The sequence below is a fragment of the Crotalus tigris genome, unplaced genomic scaffold, assembly GCF_016545835.1.
Source record: "Crotalus tigris isolate CLP2741 ecotype Arizona unplaced genomic scaffold, ASM1654583v1 scf7180000017666.27876245, whole genome shotgun sequence".
NCBI classification, from domain to species: Eukaryota; Metazoa; Chordata; class Lepidosauria; order Squamata; family Viperidae; genus Crotalus; species Crotalus tigris.
Genome location: NW_024096551.1, coordinates 2238648 through 2259626, shown reverse-complemented (window position 1 = coordinate 2259626; position 20979 = coordinate 2238648). Strand labels below are relative to the sequence as shown.

At 42.9% G+C, this 20979-nt stretch overlaps 1 protein-coding gene across 4 annotated transcripts in view; it reads left to right on the top strand.

Moving 5' to 3' along the window:
• The window catches only part of TMEM108 (transmembrane protein 108), a 175798-nt gene that overhangs the window by 43891 nt on the left and 110928 nt on the right, over positions 1 to 20979 (top strand). The gene's annotated exons all lie outside the window — the stretch shown is intronic.

Genomic DNA, 20979 nt, shown 5'->3' with positions numbered 1-20979 from the left:
TTTCCCCCTTCTTGACTTTCTTGGTGGTATCTTTTAAATGGGATATAGAGATGGTTTATTTAATATGTCTGATGATGGCTGGTTTGTCTGATTCCCTAGGTTTGAGGATTTGTCTGGGTCTAGAATGTTAACAGTTTGTTACTTGAAATTGGAGTAAAATTTATCTACATCTTAAGAGATTAAGGAATTCTCCAGCATGTAGAGGAACGTAGACTCCACGCATGGGTTGATTTAGTCTTCTAGCCCAATCAGACCAAACAATCAAAGTTGCCACGCCTCTGCAGGGTCTGACCATGCCCCAGTTTTCGTTTGGTCTCAGCCCTGAAGACACATGAGAATTTGGCTCCTAATTTAGATTCAGAAAGGTAGTTATTGCCATTCGTGGTTTCTCTATCCTTTTTTTTCCTTCTTGGGGGGGGGGGATTGGTTCAGCTCTGAGCTCAGTGCTGCACCATTTCTTCTCTCTTAATCAATCCCTTCTCCGTGAGTTTTCAGAGGCAGACAGCTGATCGTAGATTGCAGCCTCCTCTTTACAATCCACCTCCCCCACCCCCTCCCAAGATCTTCGCTGTGAATGCGAAGCTAAACTATTAATTTTCAGCTGAAAACTGAAATCATCTTCTTAGGTTATTTACCAATTCAAACAACCTGCGGGCGCCATTTTGAGCCTCTAGAAGGCTGGATCCTCACACTACTCAAGTACTTCCTTGTTACTGTTGATTGTCAGCTGTAAATTACCCCCCCCCCCCCAAAAAAAAACAGCAGGTGAACTGTTTGACTAAAAGAGCTGATTACCAGATTACTTGCAGGAGAGGATTTTTTCTCTCAGCTTGTTTCATCTCTCATCAGATTGTCCCGGTCGCCATTTTGGGCTCCGCCCGATCACACACATTAAATTGACTGCTTTGTCCTAATTACAGCCTTTTCAGTCACGAAGTAACTTACTTATTTGGTGATTCTCCCTAAGTGGGGGGGGGGAATAGGAGTTCTAATTACATTCCTTTAGATCTTCATTCAGCTGCTTAATAGGCACCATCTCAGGTTGCCTAGTGGACATAGGGAAAATACCTTGAGTCTCTCACTCCATTTTATCTGGTAATATTCCAGACTGTGATTTACCAGTACCTTTTAAATATCCAGTGCCAACAGATTGGATGGCTGCTTGCCTTGCCTGTTTTCCGCTGTCTGAATAGTGGTCGGCACTTACTGTCCATCACTAAGTGAGACACGAGGGTAAAAAAAATCAATTAAAATAAAACAGAATTAAATTAAACAAGATATATACTATATTCATATATAGACTTATCTTTAATTTGATACCTTTTCGGCCAAATTGTCTCTATTACAGTGGGCCTGAAAAATTGAATGGGGAGGACAGCCCCTGAGCGTAGCGCGGCTTATATCGCATAGTGATTCTGTGCTTAACGGTGGGCCAGACCTCACAGACCCTCGTGCAGGCCTGTACCACCCAGATGGGCCGTGGCCTTCCTTTCTCCTGCAGACCAAGAGCCGATCCAGGGATCTCCTGGTGAAAACCTGCTCTTTCTTCTCCTGCAGAACAGGACTGATCCAGGGATCTCCTGGTGACAACCTGTCTTTTCTTCTACTGCAGTACAGGCCAGATCCAGGGATCTCCTGGTGAACACCTGTTGTTTATTTCCTATTGTTTATTTCAATATGGCGGATAATACCGTTTCACAGGCTTCCACCTCCAGTGGAAATATAAAACGCAAGCCATCCAGTTTGGATACACCTGCAAAAGCCAAGGCCAAGGTCAAACGGACCTCTAAGGCCGATGACAAGCAAGCAGATAGCAGACATGGGGTGCTGGAGCGACAATTCTCCAAAGCCCAGCGGCAGACAGGAGAGACGCAACTTATCCCCTCACCTCCTCTTGCATCCACATCAGGGGAGCATCGACCTTCCCCTCTTACACAGGCTTGGTCTCCCGAGCAGACCCTGGACCAGGGTCCCTTGCTGGGATATGAACGGGACCATCTGTCCCTCTTTGACCGAGAATTGAGATTACAGGTCCAAGATTCAATTCCAGCTGCTGAGCCAGGACCTTCCTCAGTGTCTTGTGGGTCTCAGGGGGAGGTTACTACAGTCGTCCCTCCCCAAATCCCATCAGCATCTTTCACGCCGATGGCGGCGGGTCTTCGGGGCCCCGAACATCCTTCATTTACTGTCCAGCTCCAAGCCATGATCTCACAGGCAGTGGTTCAGTTAATGGCGGCTTCAGGGAGGGCCATTCTGGTCCAAGGACTGTCAACCCCCCCTACGCCCACGGAAACTAGGCATCCCAGGGAGTATGTGATTTCAGATCACGGTTCTCCACCTCAATCTGAAGGGAGCGAGATATCAGATTTTTCTGCTCAGATTCCGGAAGAAGGCATGTGGTCAGACGGGGAAGACATTCAGGCGGAGGCCACTCCTATGGTAGGGGTGTTTAATCCAAATTCCTTCTATCCTCTTTTACAAAAGGCCTATGTCACCGGAAAAATTGAACCCGTGAAACCACAGACGACCGATCAGGACTCTGGACAGAGTTCTGACCCACTGTTTCTGGAACCGGTCAAGAAGAACCTACAGATACCTTGCCCCCCTATGTTTCTCAAATCCATTCAGGATCAGTGGGGATCTCCTGGAAGTTTCTCTGCTCTTGGGGGATTAGATCGTAAGCTCTTAGATACGGTCCCTTCCCTCAACGATGTCCTCGAAGTTCCGAGTGTAGACGAGGCTCTCGCCCCCATACTGTCAGACACCAAAATCCCAGGAGATATGTCGGAGGCCCTTAAGGCTGAGGACAAGAAGTCTGAGATTTCCCTCAAAAGGACCCATCAGGCATCGGCTTGGGCTATAAGAGCCTCAACATCTAACTCTTTTTCGCTAGAATTGCATTAATCTGGCTCAGGGAATTACAGGCCAGATTATCCCCAGACGAGGTAAGGGTTCACCAGGATGTCACTAAACTAAGGGCCGCACTGGAATACATGGCGGATGTGTCTCTGCAGTCGGCCAAATATTCGGCTCGGGCCATAGCTTCCAACGTGGCCGCACGCCGGTTATTCTGGCTAAAAAATTGGAAGGCCGATACCAGGCACAAATGGAGAGTAGCTGCAGCACCATATCATAAGGGTCACCTTTTTGGAGAGGCTCTCACTCCTTACCTGACTGAAAACAAAGAAAAGTTGAAAGTACTAGCTCATGTTGTCAAAAAAACGGGCAGACGTTTTTCTCCATACAACCGGCGTCCGTCGTTCAAGTCTGGCTCAGACCGAACTACATGGAGCGGGTATCGGCCCTTTCAAGCAGGGCCGGACCGCTCATCGGACCGGTCCGGCTACAGAGACAAGCCAAAGCCACAATTCCAGGCTAAGAGGCCCCTTCGCGGCAGAGGAGCTCGTCCTTTCCGAAAGTCAAAGTGACTTGAGGCGGATTCCTCCCATTGGCGGAAGACTGGCATTATATTTCCACAAATGGGAAAGTACCACCACGGACAATTGGGTTCTAACCACTATCAGAGACGGACTGTCGCTGGAGTTCCTCACACTCCCACCTCGGCGCTTCATCTCCTGCCCCCTATCCATAAATCCCGTGAAACAAGGTCTCATGGAGGAGGCCATTTGTCATCTGTTAAGCTTAGAGGCAATAGAGCGGGTACCCCCAGATCATTGGGGACTAGGTTTCTACTCCATCCTGTTCATGGTACCAAAACCCTCAGGAGGATGGAGGGCGATCCTAGACCTCAAGGCTCTAAATCGGTAGCTAATTTACCAAAAATTCAAGATGCAAACTCTTCATTCTATTCTGGGCAGTATTCGGCCGCGGGATTTTCTTACATCCATAGATCTGACAGAAGCTTACCTGCACGTTCCCATACATCCAAATCACAGGCGTTTCCTCAGATTCAGGTATTCCAACCATCACTATCAGTACAGGGCCCTGCCATTCGGCCTATCATCAGCTCCAAGGGTTTTCACCAAAATCCTGGCGGTTCTCGCCGCACAGCTCAGGTTGGTACCAGTCCGCGTTCAGTGCTACTTGGACGATATCCTAATCCAGTCGTCCTCGGCACTGAACGCCCGTTCAGACGTGGCACTGACGATCAAGACACTCCAGGATCATGGATTTATGATCAACTTCCCAAAGAGCCATCTGATCCCAACAAACCGTTTGCTCCACCTAGGCGCAATAATAGACACCAGCCAGTGCCGAGTTTTCCTGTCTCAGGAGCGTCAGCTCAGCATACGTACGATGGTCACCAGGGTGCGCAAGGAGAAACGTGTAACCCTGCTCCTGCTGTCACAGCTGTTAGGGAAACTGATCTCATGTATTGCCATAGTGCCTTGGGCCAGGCTTCATACGAGACAACTACAGTGGTTTCTACTCCCTTACCAGAAACGGGGTGTAGCATGTTTTCCACAGAGGGTGCGAGTCCCACCACAGATACTCACGTCCCTCATCTGGTGGTTGTCCCCAGCACTGTCCAAAGGATCCCTGTTCAGAAAACTGACTCGGGTAACCTTGACCACAGACGCCAGTCTGTTTGGATGGGGGGGCACATCTGCAATCTCAATTCGCTCAGGGACGGTGGTCTCAACGGGATCTCAAGAAAAATATCAATTGGTTAGAGCTCAGAGCCATACACCTAGCACTTCGCCATTTCCACAAGAAGTTGGCGGGCCGCCATGTGCTGGTTCTGACAGACAACGTGGCGGCAAAGGCCCATGTCAATAGGCAGGGCGGCACTCGATCACGGATTCTAATGTCCGAGGCCCAGTGTCTGGGGTCATGGGCGGAACAGAATCTGTTGTCCCTAAAGGCAGAACACATTTCAGGGGTGGAAAACGACCGGGCAGATTTTCTGAGTCGATCTACGATAGATCATTCAGAGTGGCGTCTACATCCCCATCTCTTTCGGGAGATAACTCACCGTTTCGGTCGGCCCAAAGTCGACCTGTTTGCATCCCCGAAGAACACCCAGCTTCCCCGGTTTCTATCTCGGTACCCATCCCAGGGTTCGGAAGGAGCAGATGCCCTCCGCAGCCCTTGGCCGGCGGGCCTTCTATATGCATTTCCACCCCTTCCTTTGATCCCGGCTGTCATCAGGAAGCTGTTACAGGAACAGGCGGAGCTAATCCTTGTGGCCCCGTATTGGCCGAGGCGTCCATGGTTCGCAGATCTCGTGAACCTCGCCGTAGCCCCCCCCTTGGCAAATCCCTCCAGAGAGGATAATTCTAACACAGGGGGCCATATGCCATCCGAACCCACAGTGGCTACAACTAGCCGTCTGGCATCTGAGCGCCAGTTCCTGATGTGCGGATCTTACTCTTCAAGGGTGATAGCTATGATCCAAGCTTCCAGACGGCCGGCGACGAACCGAATCTATGATGCCACTTGGAAGAACTTCTGTGACTGGTGTACCTGTAAGAGTTGGTCTATCTCTTCTGTCACTATTCCAGTGATTCTTGAATACCTCATGGATGGAGTGGATAAAGGCTTAGTGCCCAACACCTTGCGTAGACAGGTGGCCGCTCTTTCCACGTTGTTCACCTGTGCCAACACCACTCCATTGTCCCATCATCCCAGGGTCCGATCCTTTATGAAAGGAGTCTCCAACACCAGACCTCCGGTAGTACACAGGTATCCATCTTGGGAGCTACCTCGTGTTCTGCAGGCACTCACTAGGTCTCCCTTTGAACCTATAAGGTCTTGTCCTCTTCACATTTTGTCCCACAAGGTGGCTTTCCTAGTAGCCATCACGTCGGCGAGACGCGTGTCAGAGCTGGCTGCTCTTTCAGTTAGGGAAGACCTGTGTACCTTCTATCAGGACAGAGTGGTGCTGAGGTTAGATCCCTCATTCATTCCCAAGGTGAATACCCTGTTTCATCGGGCTCAGGACATTGTACTACCAAACTTTTATCCCAATCCTTCTCACACACTAGAAAAGCAGTGGCATTACCTAGATGTACGTAGGGCATTACGTCATTATATTAAGAGGACAGCTTCCTTTCGCAAATCGGAGGCATTGTTTGTCTCTTTCCACTCAACTTCCAAGGGACAGAAGATTTCCTCCTCTACTATAGCCAGGTGGATCGAGGCCTGTATCGCTCAATCTTACCAGGCTTCCTCTTTACCTGTCCCAAGCCTCCTGACAGCGCACTCTACTCGTAGCGCTTCCACATCGGCGGCGTGGCAGACTCAGGCGTCCATAGAGGAGATCTGTAAGGCGGCTACGTGGTCGTCCCCTTCACCATTCATTCACCACTACAAACTCGACAAGTTTGCTTCTGCGGAGGCTGCGTTTGGCCGTCGGGTTTTACAACAAGTGGTCCATTTCAGCACCGACACTTAACCAACCTGCTTCCCACCCGTGGGATCATAGGGGCTTTGGTATGTCCCATGCGTGGAGTCTACATTCCTCTACATGCTGGAGAAGGGGCGTTGTCTTACCTGAATGCGTTTTCTCAGCATGAGGAATGTAGACTCCACCCCTCCCTCATTATTACTAGCAGCTAGGTTAGTGCAGCAGTTCGGAGCCATCTCGTCACACAATCATTCGCTTCGCCCTTTCGAAAACTGGGGCATGGTCAGACCCTGCAGAGGCGTGGCAACTTTGATTGTTTGGTCTGATTGGGCTAGAAGACTAAATCAACCCATGCGTGGAGTCTACATTCCTCATGCTGAGAAAAGGCGTTCAGGTAAGACAACGCCCCTTTTCACCATGTCCTCTGACCCTCAGTTGAAGCTCATAAATGTGTTGCCAATTTCTGCCTGTCTCTTCTACATAGTAACTTTTGCAGCCTTGACAAACTATGATTATTTATTTGTGTATTTATTAAATTTGTATGTTACCCATTTCATTATCCAATGCAACTCTTGGCATCTTACAATAAAATAAAAGGAGAAATATAAAACATTAAAAACATTAAAATGAACAGAAATCAGATAAAACTAGCAACCAATATATGAGTGGTAAGATGATGGGATCTTCTGTCTTAGTCCAGTAGCCACCTCCAGTGTAAAATGCCATCATGTTTTAGATTATTCCTGTTTCCCCTCCCCCTTCCCTTTGACTACTGATTCTTTAAATTTATTTGAGATGTTTTTGGTTAGAAGATGTGGTATAGGCAGTACTTTTTTTGTAAAAACAAAAGGTGCCAGAATTCACACATGTCATACAATCCACCTTGCGTACCCTACAAGGTTCCATCCCAAAAAGGTGCTGGAACTCTGTTCTGGGCGTTCTATGACAAAAAAAAGCCCTGGGTATAGGTGAAGTGTTTCCTCTTTGTAGAGTCCTGGCTCACAGAAAACAATATGAATGTGTCTATGTCACCCTCATGAATCAAGATGAACCTGAAGGATCTTCACATATAGACATGAACCCCTATTTTTTATCTTGATGCTAAAATGTATAGAAGATAAAAAATAAAATCGTGGCGTAAAATGTTTTCAAAGCAGTATTTTGTAAAAAAATATTTATTCTTTTAGCAAAGAATACCGTATTTTTTCTCTCTGACAGAGAGGGTACCACTAATCTCAAAAAAATTTTTTTAGCAGTGGTAACAAATGATAAATTGTATATGTTTGTTTTTAAAAAGTTGTTTAATCATTGATAGATATTTGTACTCAAATTATTATTCATTTGAGTACTGTATTGTGATGTTTCACTTTTAAATAATAGAAGATTTGTTAATGAGAGTTCCAGTATGTTTTGAATAGACATAACATACTGGAATTACCATTAATAAATCTTAGAGCTTTTGGAAATAAAAATCTGGGTCTGCGCCAAGTTTGGAAGATGCAGTATTTGTTTTATAGTACTGCATTCTTGCTGCATGCAGTTACACTATCCTTTCTCTTACCAGTTTAATGCAAATCGTGGGGTGGAGTATCTGTGCTTTGCCTGAAAAGGTTTTGAAAAAGATAGCTGTTATGGCATCAGGCTAAAAACCAGAACACTGAGTTTCTCTCACCATTGACCCACTGACTTTCAGTCTTGGTTTTACAGACCAGAAAGTGTTTTCACTTGTAGCATTTTTAATTTATTCAAATATTCAGTTGCCAGAGATAATTTTTGGTTGTTAATGCATTTTGCAGAAAACAAAAGGCTGTCTGGCCACAATTAATTCCATTTAGGAATATAAAATAAGATGCCGCAATTTATAGTAAACACCAGTACAAATAGATCAAGGCTTATGTTTGAATTCTTCATCTGCTAAACTGTTCAATCTAGTAATAAGCAATATCTTGCATTCTTGCATGAACACTTACTGATAGCTCTCTGTTTTTTTTCCCTGACAAATCAGAGAAAGCTAATTTTATGGCTATCGATTGGCTTTTTTTGCTTGCTCCTAGAATTTCTACTGTTGCTGTACTGACTGAATTAATAGCAGACTGCTTTATTATGATGCCCTGAACGATGGTGGTATCACTTGCCAAAGAAATAATGCTTAATGATTAGAAGTGTAGGCTCAGGAGAGGGGAGATGAACTGCAGTTTTTCATTTCTTATTTTCAGTTAGTCAATTATTGACAAAATAGAATCCCAGGTATCAGTGCCCTAAGGGAACCTACCAGGCCCCTTGCCCCCCCTTCTTAAGGGTACTTACAATATGCTGTTAAAATTCCAATTGATTCCGTAGAACCAAATCAGTTGCTTACCTCTACATTAAGGTAAGCTTTGGCATTTTAAAGAAGAGTCTTAGTAAGCCATAAATTAACATGAATTTATTTCAGTGTTTTTTTAAATAAAAACAGTCCGTTTCATCACATATAATTTAAAGCTATTTCTTTGAGCTTAGTAAGTGTTTTATGTATGTCTGCTTATGCATGCATCTACTTATGGAGAGCCTTGGCGGTGCAGTGGTTAGAATGCAATATGTTAAAATTTTAGAATGCTGATTGGCGACTACCAGCAGTTTGGCAGTTTGAATCTCACTGGCTGAAGATTGACCTAGTCTTCCATCCTTCCAACATCCATAAAATGAAGACCCAGATTGTTGGGGCAATATGCTGACTTTGTAAATTGCTTAAAGCAGGGGTTCCCAACCTGTGGGCTGTAGCCCATTATGGGGCTATGGCCTGCTGGCCACCGGGGCGGAACTCATGCTAGCACTGCCACCGAGTTGCCACAAGCACATTAGCTGCTGCAACTCACTGTGTCTCAAACATGATAAATAAGCAAACAGCAGGAAATTACAATGTAGCCCTCAACTTACAACCACAATTGAGCCCAAAAATTTAGGTTGCTAAGTGAGAAATGTGTTAAGTGAAATTTTATCCCATTTTATTCTTTTCTTGTCACATTTGTTAAGTGAATCATTGAAATTCTTAAATTAGTAACATGGTTATTAAGGAAATTTGGTTTTTGCATTCACTTTACTTGTCAGAACATTGCAAAAAGGGATCACATGACTCCGGGACATTGCAACTGTTATAAATGCGAGTTAGTTGTCAAGTATCTGAATGTAAATCACATGACCATGGGGATGCTGCAACAGTGAAAAAAGGTCAGAAGTCATTTTTTTCAGTGCCCTTGTAACTTCGAATGGTCACTAAATGAACTGTTGTAAGTCAAGGATTACCTGTAGTCAACAGAAAATCAGCAGGACAATTATTTTATTCTTATTATATTAGCTTTGGTGAATTTTTGTCTGTTAGTATAGGGGTAATATAATACCAATAAAGGAGAATATTTGTAATTTAGGATTGAAAGGACGGGTCCTTCATGCTCTCTGACCTTGCTGATTTCTTTGCATCGTTTAATTACCCAAACTAGGTAACATCATCAGTGCTAATAAGGAGTGGGGTTTGTTCTCAATTTATATTCTAGTGGCTTTTTTTTTTTTTTGTACACATGTATTTCTAGTTTACCATCATGGTCTCTGCTGATCAGGATGTCCACAAAGGGTAGTGAGTTGTTGTTTTCGTCTTCTCTAGGAAACTGGATTCCGTTCTCCATTTTCACACTCCATTATCTAAAAATTACAATTTATTCTGCATTTTTTTACCATCTTTCCAACAGAAAGTTGTAAAATAAAGTTGTTGTTACAGGTGTTGCTGTAATTTCTATTTTAACTTTTCAACAATTCCATAAAAAGGGAAAGGAAGTTAGGATGCAGCTAATAATTTTATATTTATCCTTGTTATGATTGGTTATCCAAAATTATTAGCCTCATTCATTTCTGAAGTGCACCCTATGTCTTGAATTGCAGCTGAGCTTTCTATAAAAAACTAGCTCTGTTGCTAAGGAATCACAGCAGCCATAATCTGGTTTCTATGGATTCCTGTGAAACAGTATTTAGTGGGAATTCCCTTTGGATATGCATTACTCTAATATTTTCATCGCATATCAGAATTGTAGTAAATTAGTAAATTAATATATGCTCCAATATTGCAGTTCAGCTGTGGAGGATTCTGAATGAATAGTTGTAAACCCAAATGAAGCAAAGCGTCTCTTGTGAGTTTTTGTTGCCATTTTTTCTGGTTGTCTCAGCGAAGCAATTGTCAGGGATTCAAATTATTTTTGAATTTCCTTGCAAATTTATGGTTCTGGAATTTAGTCATTCTCTGCTTGCACAGCTGTGCCAAAGAAAGAAATAAGTGCTTTGCACTCTATGCCTCTGAATAGGAAGCACATAAGTGACAGTTGTTAACTCAAGAATAATGCAGTGACCAGCGAACCTAATCATTTCTGGAAATATCTGGTATGATATGGCTTTTTTTATTTCTTTTTCATAGCTCTTAGTATTTGTTGTTAGACAGGAGCTCCACTCCACAGTAATCTCTGTGTGATGGAGTTTATACAAATGATATAAGTGAATTCACTTTATTATAAACAAGAGTGAATGTAAAGGTAATTTTAATTTTTCTACAATGTTCTAAAATAATATATTTCCAAGTCACAGTGGCTTCCTAGATTTAGTTTGGATATCAAAAAACAACAGATCCTACTAGGGCCAAAACCACTCTTGAGGATGATGGGTGGTAGATGGATATGGTGTGATAAATTTTAATATTGTTGCTTATGTTTATTAGCATACTGCATCAATAATTTTTATATAATTTATACCACCATCTATTGAATTTTCACAGTGATCTGCGGCAAAAAATCCATCAGCCTTTAACAAGGTGCTTTTTTGAAGGCCCACAAAGGACTTAGATAATTCAGTTAGCAAGCAGTGTATTCCCAAAACCTGAGGCAGCTATAGACAAGGTTGATCTGACTTAGTGCGGGTCAAGTGTAGAAGAGCAGGCTGTCTAGCAAGATTGCCAGCACCTGTCTTGCTTTCTTTCTCTTCTATCTGAGCCTTTTTAGCAATAGCACTTAGACTTATATACCGTTTCACAGTGCTTTACAGCACTCTCTATGTGTTTTTTTTAGAATCAGCATATTGCCTCCAATGATCTGGGTCCTCATTTTACTGACCTCAGAAGGATGGAAGGTTGAGTCAATCTTGAGCCCGTTAGGATAGAATTCCTAGCAGTGGGCAGAATCAACCTGCAATACAGTATGCATTCTAACCACTGCACCACCACGGCTTCTTCCCAGGGTAACATAACAGAGTTGCTAATAAGGCTGCAATACATGGGAGGAGAATGGAAATAATGTGTGTTTTGGAAGGTCTGCAGCCACCAACTAAAATTGAAAAGCAATCATTTTTCCTTCAAAGGGAATTAATGGTCCAGCAGTGATGGTGAACCTTTTAGAGACCAAGTGCCCAAATTGAAACCCAGCCCCTACTTATTTATCGTCAGGTGCCGGGGCATGGCCCACTGGGTGGGCGTGGCCACAGTGGTCATGGCAGATTGGGTGGCCGTGGCTGGGGTGGGCATGTTGCTCGTGGGGAGGGACACCTGTGGGTTGGGGGAGATCCAGGAGGTCTCTGGTGGGTGGGTGGGAGGGTGGGCAGGACACTCGTTCTGCAGAGTGAGGCAAGGTAGAGTAGGGATGCCATTGCCACAGGGCAAGGCAAGGCAATGCTGGGGTGGCTGCTGTCTGACACCATCAGCCACTCCATACAGCGAATGCATGGGAGCCAACTGGGAGCCTGCTGACCCCTCAACTGGCACACTGGAGCTCCATAGCCTCCTACAAATACTGGGCCAGCCCTCCAGCAGCAGGCTGAGTAGGGGAGGGGGGATCTGATATACTGGTTCCTTACCTCCCCCCAGCTTGTTCCATGGCCTCATGGCAGCGGCATTGGGCAGGATGTGGCAAATGGCCGGTTTTGGCATGATGCAGCTGTTTGCTGCCTTGTGTATTGCGCCCAATGCTGCTGCAATGTGGCTCGACCGAAAGTAGCCATGAAACAAGTGGGTCGGGTTCCCCCCCTCACCTGCCCAATTCAGCTACATCTTCGGTGGCTCTGCAGGCAGAGCTGCGAAGTTCTCTGACAGAGAAGAGAACTTCGCAGCTCTGCCTACAGAACCACCAAAGCAGCAGGTGAAGCACCAGAGGGAGGTACAGTATAGGTGATACCTTGCTCAATAGTAGTAACTGTGAGAGGGATTTCAGAGTCCTAATGGACAATCACTTAAATATGAGCCAACAGTGTGCTGCAGCTGCCAAAAAAGCCAACACAGTGCTAGGCTGCATTAACAGAGGGATAGAATCAAGATCATGTGAAGTGTTAATACCACTTTACAATAGCTTGGTAAGGCCATACTTGGAATACTGCATCCAGTTTTGGTAAAAAAGATGTTGAGACTCTAGAAAGAGTGCAGAGAAGAGCAACAAAGATGATTTGGGAACTGGAGGCTAAAATGTATAAGGTACAGTTGCTGGAATTGGGTATGTATAATTTAATAAAGAGAAGGACGAGGTGACATGATAGCAGTGTTCCAATATTTCATGAGTTGCCACAAAGAAGAGGGAGTCAAGCTATTCTCCAAAGCACATGAAGGCAGGACAAGAAGCAATGGATGGAAACTAACCAAAGAGAAAAGCAACCTAGAACTAAGGAGAAATTTCCTGACAGTTAGAACAATTTATCAGTGGAACAACCTGCCTCCAGAAGCGGTGAATGCTCCAACACTGAACGTTTTTTAAAAAAGACTGGATAACCATTTGTCTGAAATGGTATAGGGTTTCCTGCCTGAACAGGGGCTTGGACTCGAAGACCTCCAAAGTTCTTTCCAACTATTATTATTGTTATTGTTGTTATTGTTATGATGCCTAGCCTAGCCCATTGAATCAATTTGTCTTCAATCCAGAAAGAAAGTGATTTATTTTTCTTCAAGCTGTACATAAGAAAGGGCTTGCTTTGAAATGTGTTGAGCATTGAACTGTGTATTAAACTTGCTCACAGGGAGATGTTAAAAGCTAAGATTCTGGCCATTGCAGCACCATCACCCCCGGTCATGTGATGTGATCCAGGTTCCCCTGTGCTTGGTTCACGATGTCTCAGGGAGCCATGGTCACATGAGTGCCATTTACAACCTTTCTTGCTAGCTTCTAACTAACAAAGTCATTGGGGAAGCTTTGCAGGGAAAGGTCGCAAGTTGCTATGGTAAGTCACTCTTGCCTACAGCATCTGTGCAACCTCCACTGGCCCTTCCAGCCTCCCCCAACTCACATGTGATCTACAGCAGGCCTCTGCAGCCTCCCTCGATTCTCATGCAGCCTATGCCCAATCTCTGGGATCTCTAAGGTTCTGTACTCTGTATGGGGCTTCTCAGCAGAGAAAAAATGATGGGAGACACTTGTAACCTTCCCTATTCACTTTTTTATTGACTTTCTGAGAACTCAGCAGGAAAAGTCACAAATGGCAATTGTGACCATGGGATGTTGCAACTATCATAAGTGCAATCGAGTTATCAAACACCTGAACCACAATAAAATGACTGTGGAATTGCTCCCAGCCAAACTTCAAGGGCCAGTTGTAAATACTGCTCTTTTTGCGCCACTGTAACTTTGAATGACTGTTGAACAAGTATTTAAAGATCACCTGTATATGCACATAATATTCTTATCTGAATTATTGCCATGGTATAAGAGTGTTACTTTAATGTGAAATTATTTTCATTTTTCTCCTGCACTTACACATAGTGAAAATCTTTTATTAGTTTCATACTTGATACCACAGGTATCAGTTTTTAAAAAAATTGCTGTCTGGACAAAATACTCTCTGTCATTCCATTAGAAGAACACTGGAATTGGATTTACAGATTTTTATTTATTTTTCTACAGAGAAGAGCAACAAAGATGATTAGGGGACTGGAAGGAATGGTTGCTGGAATTGGGTATGTCTAGTTTAACGAACAGAAGGACGAGGGGGGACATGATAGCAGTGTTCCAATATCTCAGGGGCTGCCACAAAGAAGAGAGAGTCAAGCTATTTTCTAAAGCACCTGAAGGCAGGACAAGAAGCAACGAATGGAAAATAATCAAAGAGAGAAGCAACCTAGAACTAAGGAGAAACTTCTTGACAGTTAGAACAATTAACCAATGGAACAACCTGCCTCCAAAAGCTGTGAATGCTCCAACACTGGAAGTTTTTAAGAAGAGACTGGACAGCCATTTGTCCGAAATGGTGTAGGGTTTCCTGCCTGAGCAGGGGGTTGGACTCGATGACCTCCAAGATCTCTTCCAACTTTATTATTATTATTATGGATCATCGCACAGTCAGCCAGATGTTCAGATGGATTTGGCATTTTTTCTACCTATCAAGTCTTTACCCAGGACCTGGGATAGGCAGATGTGGATGTTTGATGGTATTACAGATATCGTTGCAGGATGGAAGCAGTTCCTAGTAAGGCCGCCTTTTGCAATTGACTAATAGCGAATTTGTCAATGCCAATGGTGTTCAAGTGGTGCTCCAGTTGTTTTGGGATTGCACCCAAGGAGCCTATTACTATTGGTACTACCCTTGCTTGCTTTTGCCACAGTCTTTCTATTTCTATTTGTAGGTCTTTGTATTTTGTTATCTTCTCCAGTTCTTTCTCTTCTATTCTGCTGTCTCCAGGCACTGCCACGTCCACTATCCAGACTTTTTTGTCTTTCTTATCGACAATTGTTAAGTCTGGGGTGTTATGTTGCAGGTGCTTGTCTGTTTGAATTCTGAAGTCCCAGAGCAGTTTAATTTTATCATTTTCTATGACTTTCTCTATTTTATGATCCCACCAGTTTTTGCTTACAGGCAAATGATATTTTTTGCAGATCTTCCAATGCACCATTGTTGCTACTTTGTCATGCCGCTGCTTGTAGTCAGTCTGTGCAATCTTCTTGCAATAGCTTACCAAGTGGTCCACTGTTTCTTCAGCTTCTTTGCATAGGCGGCACTTACTGTCTGTTGCTGTCTTCTCAATTTTGATTTTATATGCATTTGTCCTTAAGGCTTGGGCTTGTGCAGCCAGAATTAATCCCTCGGTCTCTTTCTTCAATTTTCCTGCTCTTAGCCATTGCCAGGTCTTGTTATTATCTGCTTTCCCAGCTATTTTTTTAATATATTGGCCATGTAGTGCTTTGTCTTCCCATGCCTCTATTCTGTTCTTCATTTGGTCTTTCTTGTAGGCCAGTTTAGTCTCTCCAGTAGTCAGTAAGCCTTCCTGATATACTAATTTCAGTGCATCTTCATCATTGTTCTTCAGATATTCTTCCAAAGCCATTTTTTCTTCTTCAACCATCTGATGTACTTGTAGCATTCCACGCCCACCTATTTGCCTTGGTAGATAAAGTCTGTCAATGTCACTGCGTGGATGAAGGGCATGATTCATTGTCATTATTTTTCTGGTCTTCCTATCCATTGCTTTTAGTTCTGCTTGAGTCCAGTCCACTATTTCAGCTGTGTACCTAATGACTGGAATTGCCCAGGTGTTGATTGCCTTTATGGTATTTCCTCCATTCAGTTTGGACTTTAAGATCTTCTTCATTCTCTTTATGTATTCACTTCTAATCTTTTTCTTGACTTCAGTGTGCTTGATGTTGTCAGCTTGAAGGATACCCAAGTATTTGTAGTAATCTTCCTCATCCAGACTCTTAATGTTATTTTCGTGGGGCATCTTGATTCCTTCAGTTTTCACTATTTTTCCTTGTTTGATAGTAAGTGTGGCACATTTGTCCAAGCCAAACTCCATAACAATATCTTGGCTATATATATGGACAGTGTTGAGCAGCGATTCTATTTCAGATGATGTTTTTCCATATAGCTTCAGATCATCCATGTAAAGGAGATGGGATAGTCTGGCAGATGTTTTTGATGTTTGATAGCCATGTCCTGAGTTATTCAGTATTGTCAACAGAGGAAACAGTGCAATAACAAATAGTAATGGTGATAATGAATCTCCTTGAAATATTCCTCTCTTGATATTAACCTCTCCCAGTCTCTCACCATTGATTTGCAACTGTATCTTCCATTGTGCCGTTGATCTTTGCACAAATTTTCTGATGTTTTTACTGACTCCTGTTATTTCTAGGCACTTGATTATCCAGTCATGTGGCAGAGAGTCAAATGCCTTTTTGTAGTCAATCCATGCCACATTCAGGTTGGTCTTCCTTCTCTTGCAGTTTTCCAAGATCATTTTGTCTATTAGGAGTTGATCTTTTGTTCCTCTGCTATTGGGGTGGTTTCCTTTCTGCTCAGGTGGAAAGAGATTGTTTTCAACTAGATGCTGTTGTACTGCATCAGCTACCACACCAGTTAGTAATTTGAAAGTTGTTGGTAAGCAGGTAATTGGCCTGTAGTTTATTATTTATTTATTTATGAGACTTATATACCGCTTTAAGTGCAAGCACTCTCTAAGCGGTGTACACCAGTAAGCAATGTATATATATATTTACATTGCCCCCAACAATCTGGGTCCTCATTTTACCTACCCCGGAAGGATGGAAGGCTGAGTCAACCTTGAGCCGGTGAGATTTGAACCGCTGACCTGCTGAACACAGTCAGCTAAAGTGGCCTGCAGTACTGCACTCTAACTGCTGCGCCACCTCGGCTCTTATAGTTGCCTGGTATTGCCCCTTTTGCTGGATTTTTCATTATTAGGTAGGTTTTCCCAGTTGTTAGCCACTTTTCAATTTCTCCTCCTTGTAGTATATTGTTGAACTGCTTGGCAATGAGTGGGTGTATAACAGTTATCCTCAAAAAAGGAAAAAAAATGGATCCAGGAAATTACAGACCTATCAGCCTGACCTCAATACCTGGGAAGATCCTGGAAAAGATAATCAAACAACGAATCAACGAACACCTAGAGGCAAACAAAGTCATTACTAAAAGCCAACATGGGTTTGTCAAAAATAGATCATGCCAGACAAATCTTATTGCATTCTTTGACCAAGTGACAAAATTAGTGGATCAGAGGAATGCTGTGGACATAATTTACTTGGACTTCAGTAAGGCATTTGATAAAGTAGATCACAACCTACTACTTGACAAGATAGAAAAATGTGGGGTAGACAGAACCACCACCAGATGGATCCGTAGCTGGCTGACCGGCCGTACTCAGCGAGTGGTCCTCAATGGAACTGCATCTATATGGAGGGAAGTGTGTAGTGGGGTGCCCCAGGGCTCTGTTCTGGGCCCAGTACTCTTCAACATCTTCATCAACGATTTGGATGAAGGGATAGATGGGGAACTCATCAAATTTGCAGACGACACCAAGCTGGCAGGAATAGCCAACACTCCAGAAGACAGGCTTCAGATACAGAAGGATCTGGACAGACTTGAACACTGGGCACTAACTAACAAAATGAAATTCAATGGTGAAAAAAGCAAGGTTCTACATTTAGGCAAGAAAAACCAAATGCACAAGTACAGCATAGGTGGCACCATGCTCAATAGTAGTAACTGTGAGAGGGACCTCGGAGTCCTAGTAGACAATCACTTAAATATGAGCCAGCAGTGTGCTGCAGCTGCCAAAAAGGCCAACACAGTGCTAGGCTGCATTAACAGAGGGATAGAATCAAGATCACGTGAAGTATTAATACCACTCTTCAATGCCTTGGTAAGGCCACACTTGGAATACTGCATCCAGTTTTGGTCACCACGATGTAAAAAAGATGTTGAGACTCTAGAAAGAGTACAGAGAAGAGCAACAAAGATGATTAGGGGACTGGAGGCTAAAACATATAAGGAACGGTTGCTAGAATTGGGTATGTCTAGTTTAACGAAGAGAAGGACAAGGGGGGACATGATAGCAGTATTCCAATATCTCAGGGGCTGCCATAAAGAAGAGGGAATTAAGCTATTTTCCAAAGCACCTGAAGGCAGGACAAGAAGCAACGGGTGGAAACTAATCAAGGAGAGAAGCAACCTAGAACTAAGGAGAAACTTCCTGACAGTGAGAACAATTAATCAGTGGAACAGCTTGCCTCCAGAAGCAGTAAATGCTCCAACACTGGAAGTTTTTAAGAAGAGACTGGACAGCCATTTGTCCGAAATGGTGTAGGGTTTCCTGCCCGAGCAGGGGGTTGGACTAGATGACCTCCAAGGTCCCTTCCAACTTTACTACTATTACTAGTTAGATGTTTCAACCAAAACCCATGCAGTTCATCTTCACCTGGTGCTGACCAATTTTTGATTTTCCTTGCTCTTTTTTCTACCATTTTTGTTGTTATTACTAGTTCTTCCATTTCAACTTCTGTTTTATTTGCATCCACCTCTTTTAACCAAGCCGCATCCTTGTTGTATTTCTTTGGGTTATCCCATATCTGCTTCCAGAACTGCACTTTTCTTCCTTGTCAGGTACTGACTGATTCATTGCAGTTTCTCCATTGATGGATTGGTAGAAACGTTTCTGATTGGATTGAAATTGGAGGTTCTGCCTATAGTTTGCAATTCGAGCTTCATATCTACTGATTTTCCTGGCTATAGCTGTTATTTGTTGCTTTATTATTTCCAGTGCTTCCTTGATCTTCCTTGTTTCTAAGTGGTATTTCTTGATTAGGTATTCTTTGGTCTTCTTGTTCTTCAGCTTCTTTTCTTTCATCTGTTCTAGCTTGCTTGCATGTGATCTTAACTTGCTGATCTTATTTTCTAGTCTAACCTTCCATTTTTGTGGTGCACTGTTTGTTTGTTTTTCTTCTTTGTTGATTTTGCATCCCAGATATTCAGTTATAACTGCAGCTGTACTGTACATTAGTTGGTTTGTTTCTTGCAGTGAATTGGTGCTTATACTTGATATTGCAATATTTGCATCTTTTAATGCTTGTGCTAGCTGTTTCTTTGGAACAAGCTTCAATGCAGATAGCCTTATTCTGTTGTTTTTGTGCTGTTCTAGATGCTCAGTTATTCTTTGTTTCAATTCTTTTATTTCTTTAGTTAGAGGGTTTTGTTCTTCCTGAGGAAGAGGTGCCTGGTTTCCAAATGAAAACAGTTGTATATCTCTGCTGGATTCCTTCACTGCCAACTCCCCCTGGTTTGCCTCTACATTCTGAATTACTTCTGGTAAGGTTTTGATTTCTTTGCGCTGGGTAAACCTTTGCAGTTCGTCCAATTCTGTTTTTGTGAATACTTTATTTTGTATTATAAATCGGTGTTGATCTGCTAGTCTCTGTTCTGTTATTTCTGATTCTGGATGTTGTTCTTTCCAGAACTGGTACATTCGTTTTAGATATCCTGTTCTTGTTGGACTTGATCTATAGTAACAGATCATTATATCTTTGTTTTCAATTACTGTGTATCTGCGACGGGTAAACACCTTTTCTTCCAGTAGTTCTGCAACTGCTGGCCCTGGTTGCTCAGCCAACAGTCCTGAGTCCTGTAACCTATTTTTTTACCAGATATCCAGGAACTCCAATATCTAGCATGGACCTTGTTAACCCAGGCGACATCCGAGCTGGTATGGCATTCTGTAATTTACGTCTCACCATATTTTTATGGGAGAGACACTCTTTGTCTGACTCCTCTGATGAGACCTGTCCAGTATGGTTGAACCTCTGGCATAGCTCTCATCTTCCTCAGAGTACACAAGCCCCACAACCACGTCAAGGTAGTGCCTCACTGGGGGACTATTATTATTATTATTATTATTATTATTATTTTCAACATTGGTGATGGAATATGCCCTTTACTTTTGGAACATAAAGCAGGCTTCAAGACATAGAAATTCCTATCTTACAATATTTCATGTTGTTTCCCCCCCCCCCAAAGCATCTGCCTCATTCTGCCAGTTATAAGGATGACCTTAATTGTCCATTTTAATTAATTGTCCATTTTAATCAGTACTGTTTATAAAGAGATGGGCCATTGAGAAGAATGTTTCTCTCATTACATATTGTCAGGGTGGTCTTTTTTTCTACATGTCTACTTAATACTGTACAGAAAATGTGTGAATACAGTATGAATGCAGTAAGGTGTAATCAACTGCCTAAAGAGAAGAGCAATTATGGTACTGAACGGTAACATACCAATTAAGTAAGTTTTCACAGTCCAGTCCAACTGATTGTCAACTACTTATGATGATTTTAAAAAAGTGGAGAGAAAATAATGGGACGTTTCTTGAAATTCTTTCTTTGCCCTGTTGACAATTTCTCTAATGGACATTGTCTTTGCCAAGATCTTTAAATTATGATGTACAGATCACCTATTTTAATTAAGAGGTTGGAATTAGACTTTCTCAGTGATTACTTTTCATTACAGTTGCATCACATTATTCCCTCCTTTGATATGAGAAAGAAATAATGGTTCAATAGAAAAAAGTTTTTCTACACACATATGCATTTTTTTTTCTATCAACCTCCCAATCATTCGTACCCAAAATAGTCAAACCCTTTGTTTCTTTCCACATGGAAAGCTGTTTTGGTGAAATGACCCCTCATTTAATGCGGTATTATAACCATGCCTTCTCTGGCACTTCCTGCTCTCTGGAATATCACTCCTTCTGAGGCCTGAATGACCTCAACCCTGCTATCCTTTAGGAAGGTCATAAAGACCTGATCTTCTAGCAGGTGTTGCGTGATTGGATTTTGTGAATCCACTAACACTCAGAAAACTCACATTCACTAGAGATTTAATTTTTGTATTCCTTGGAC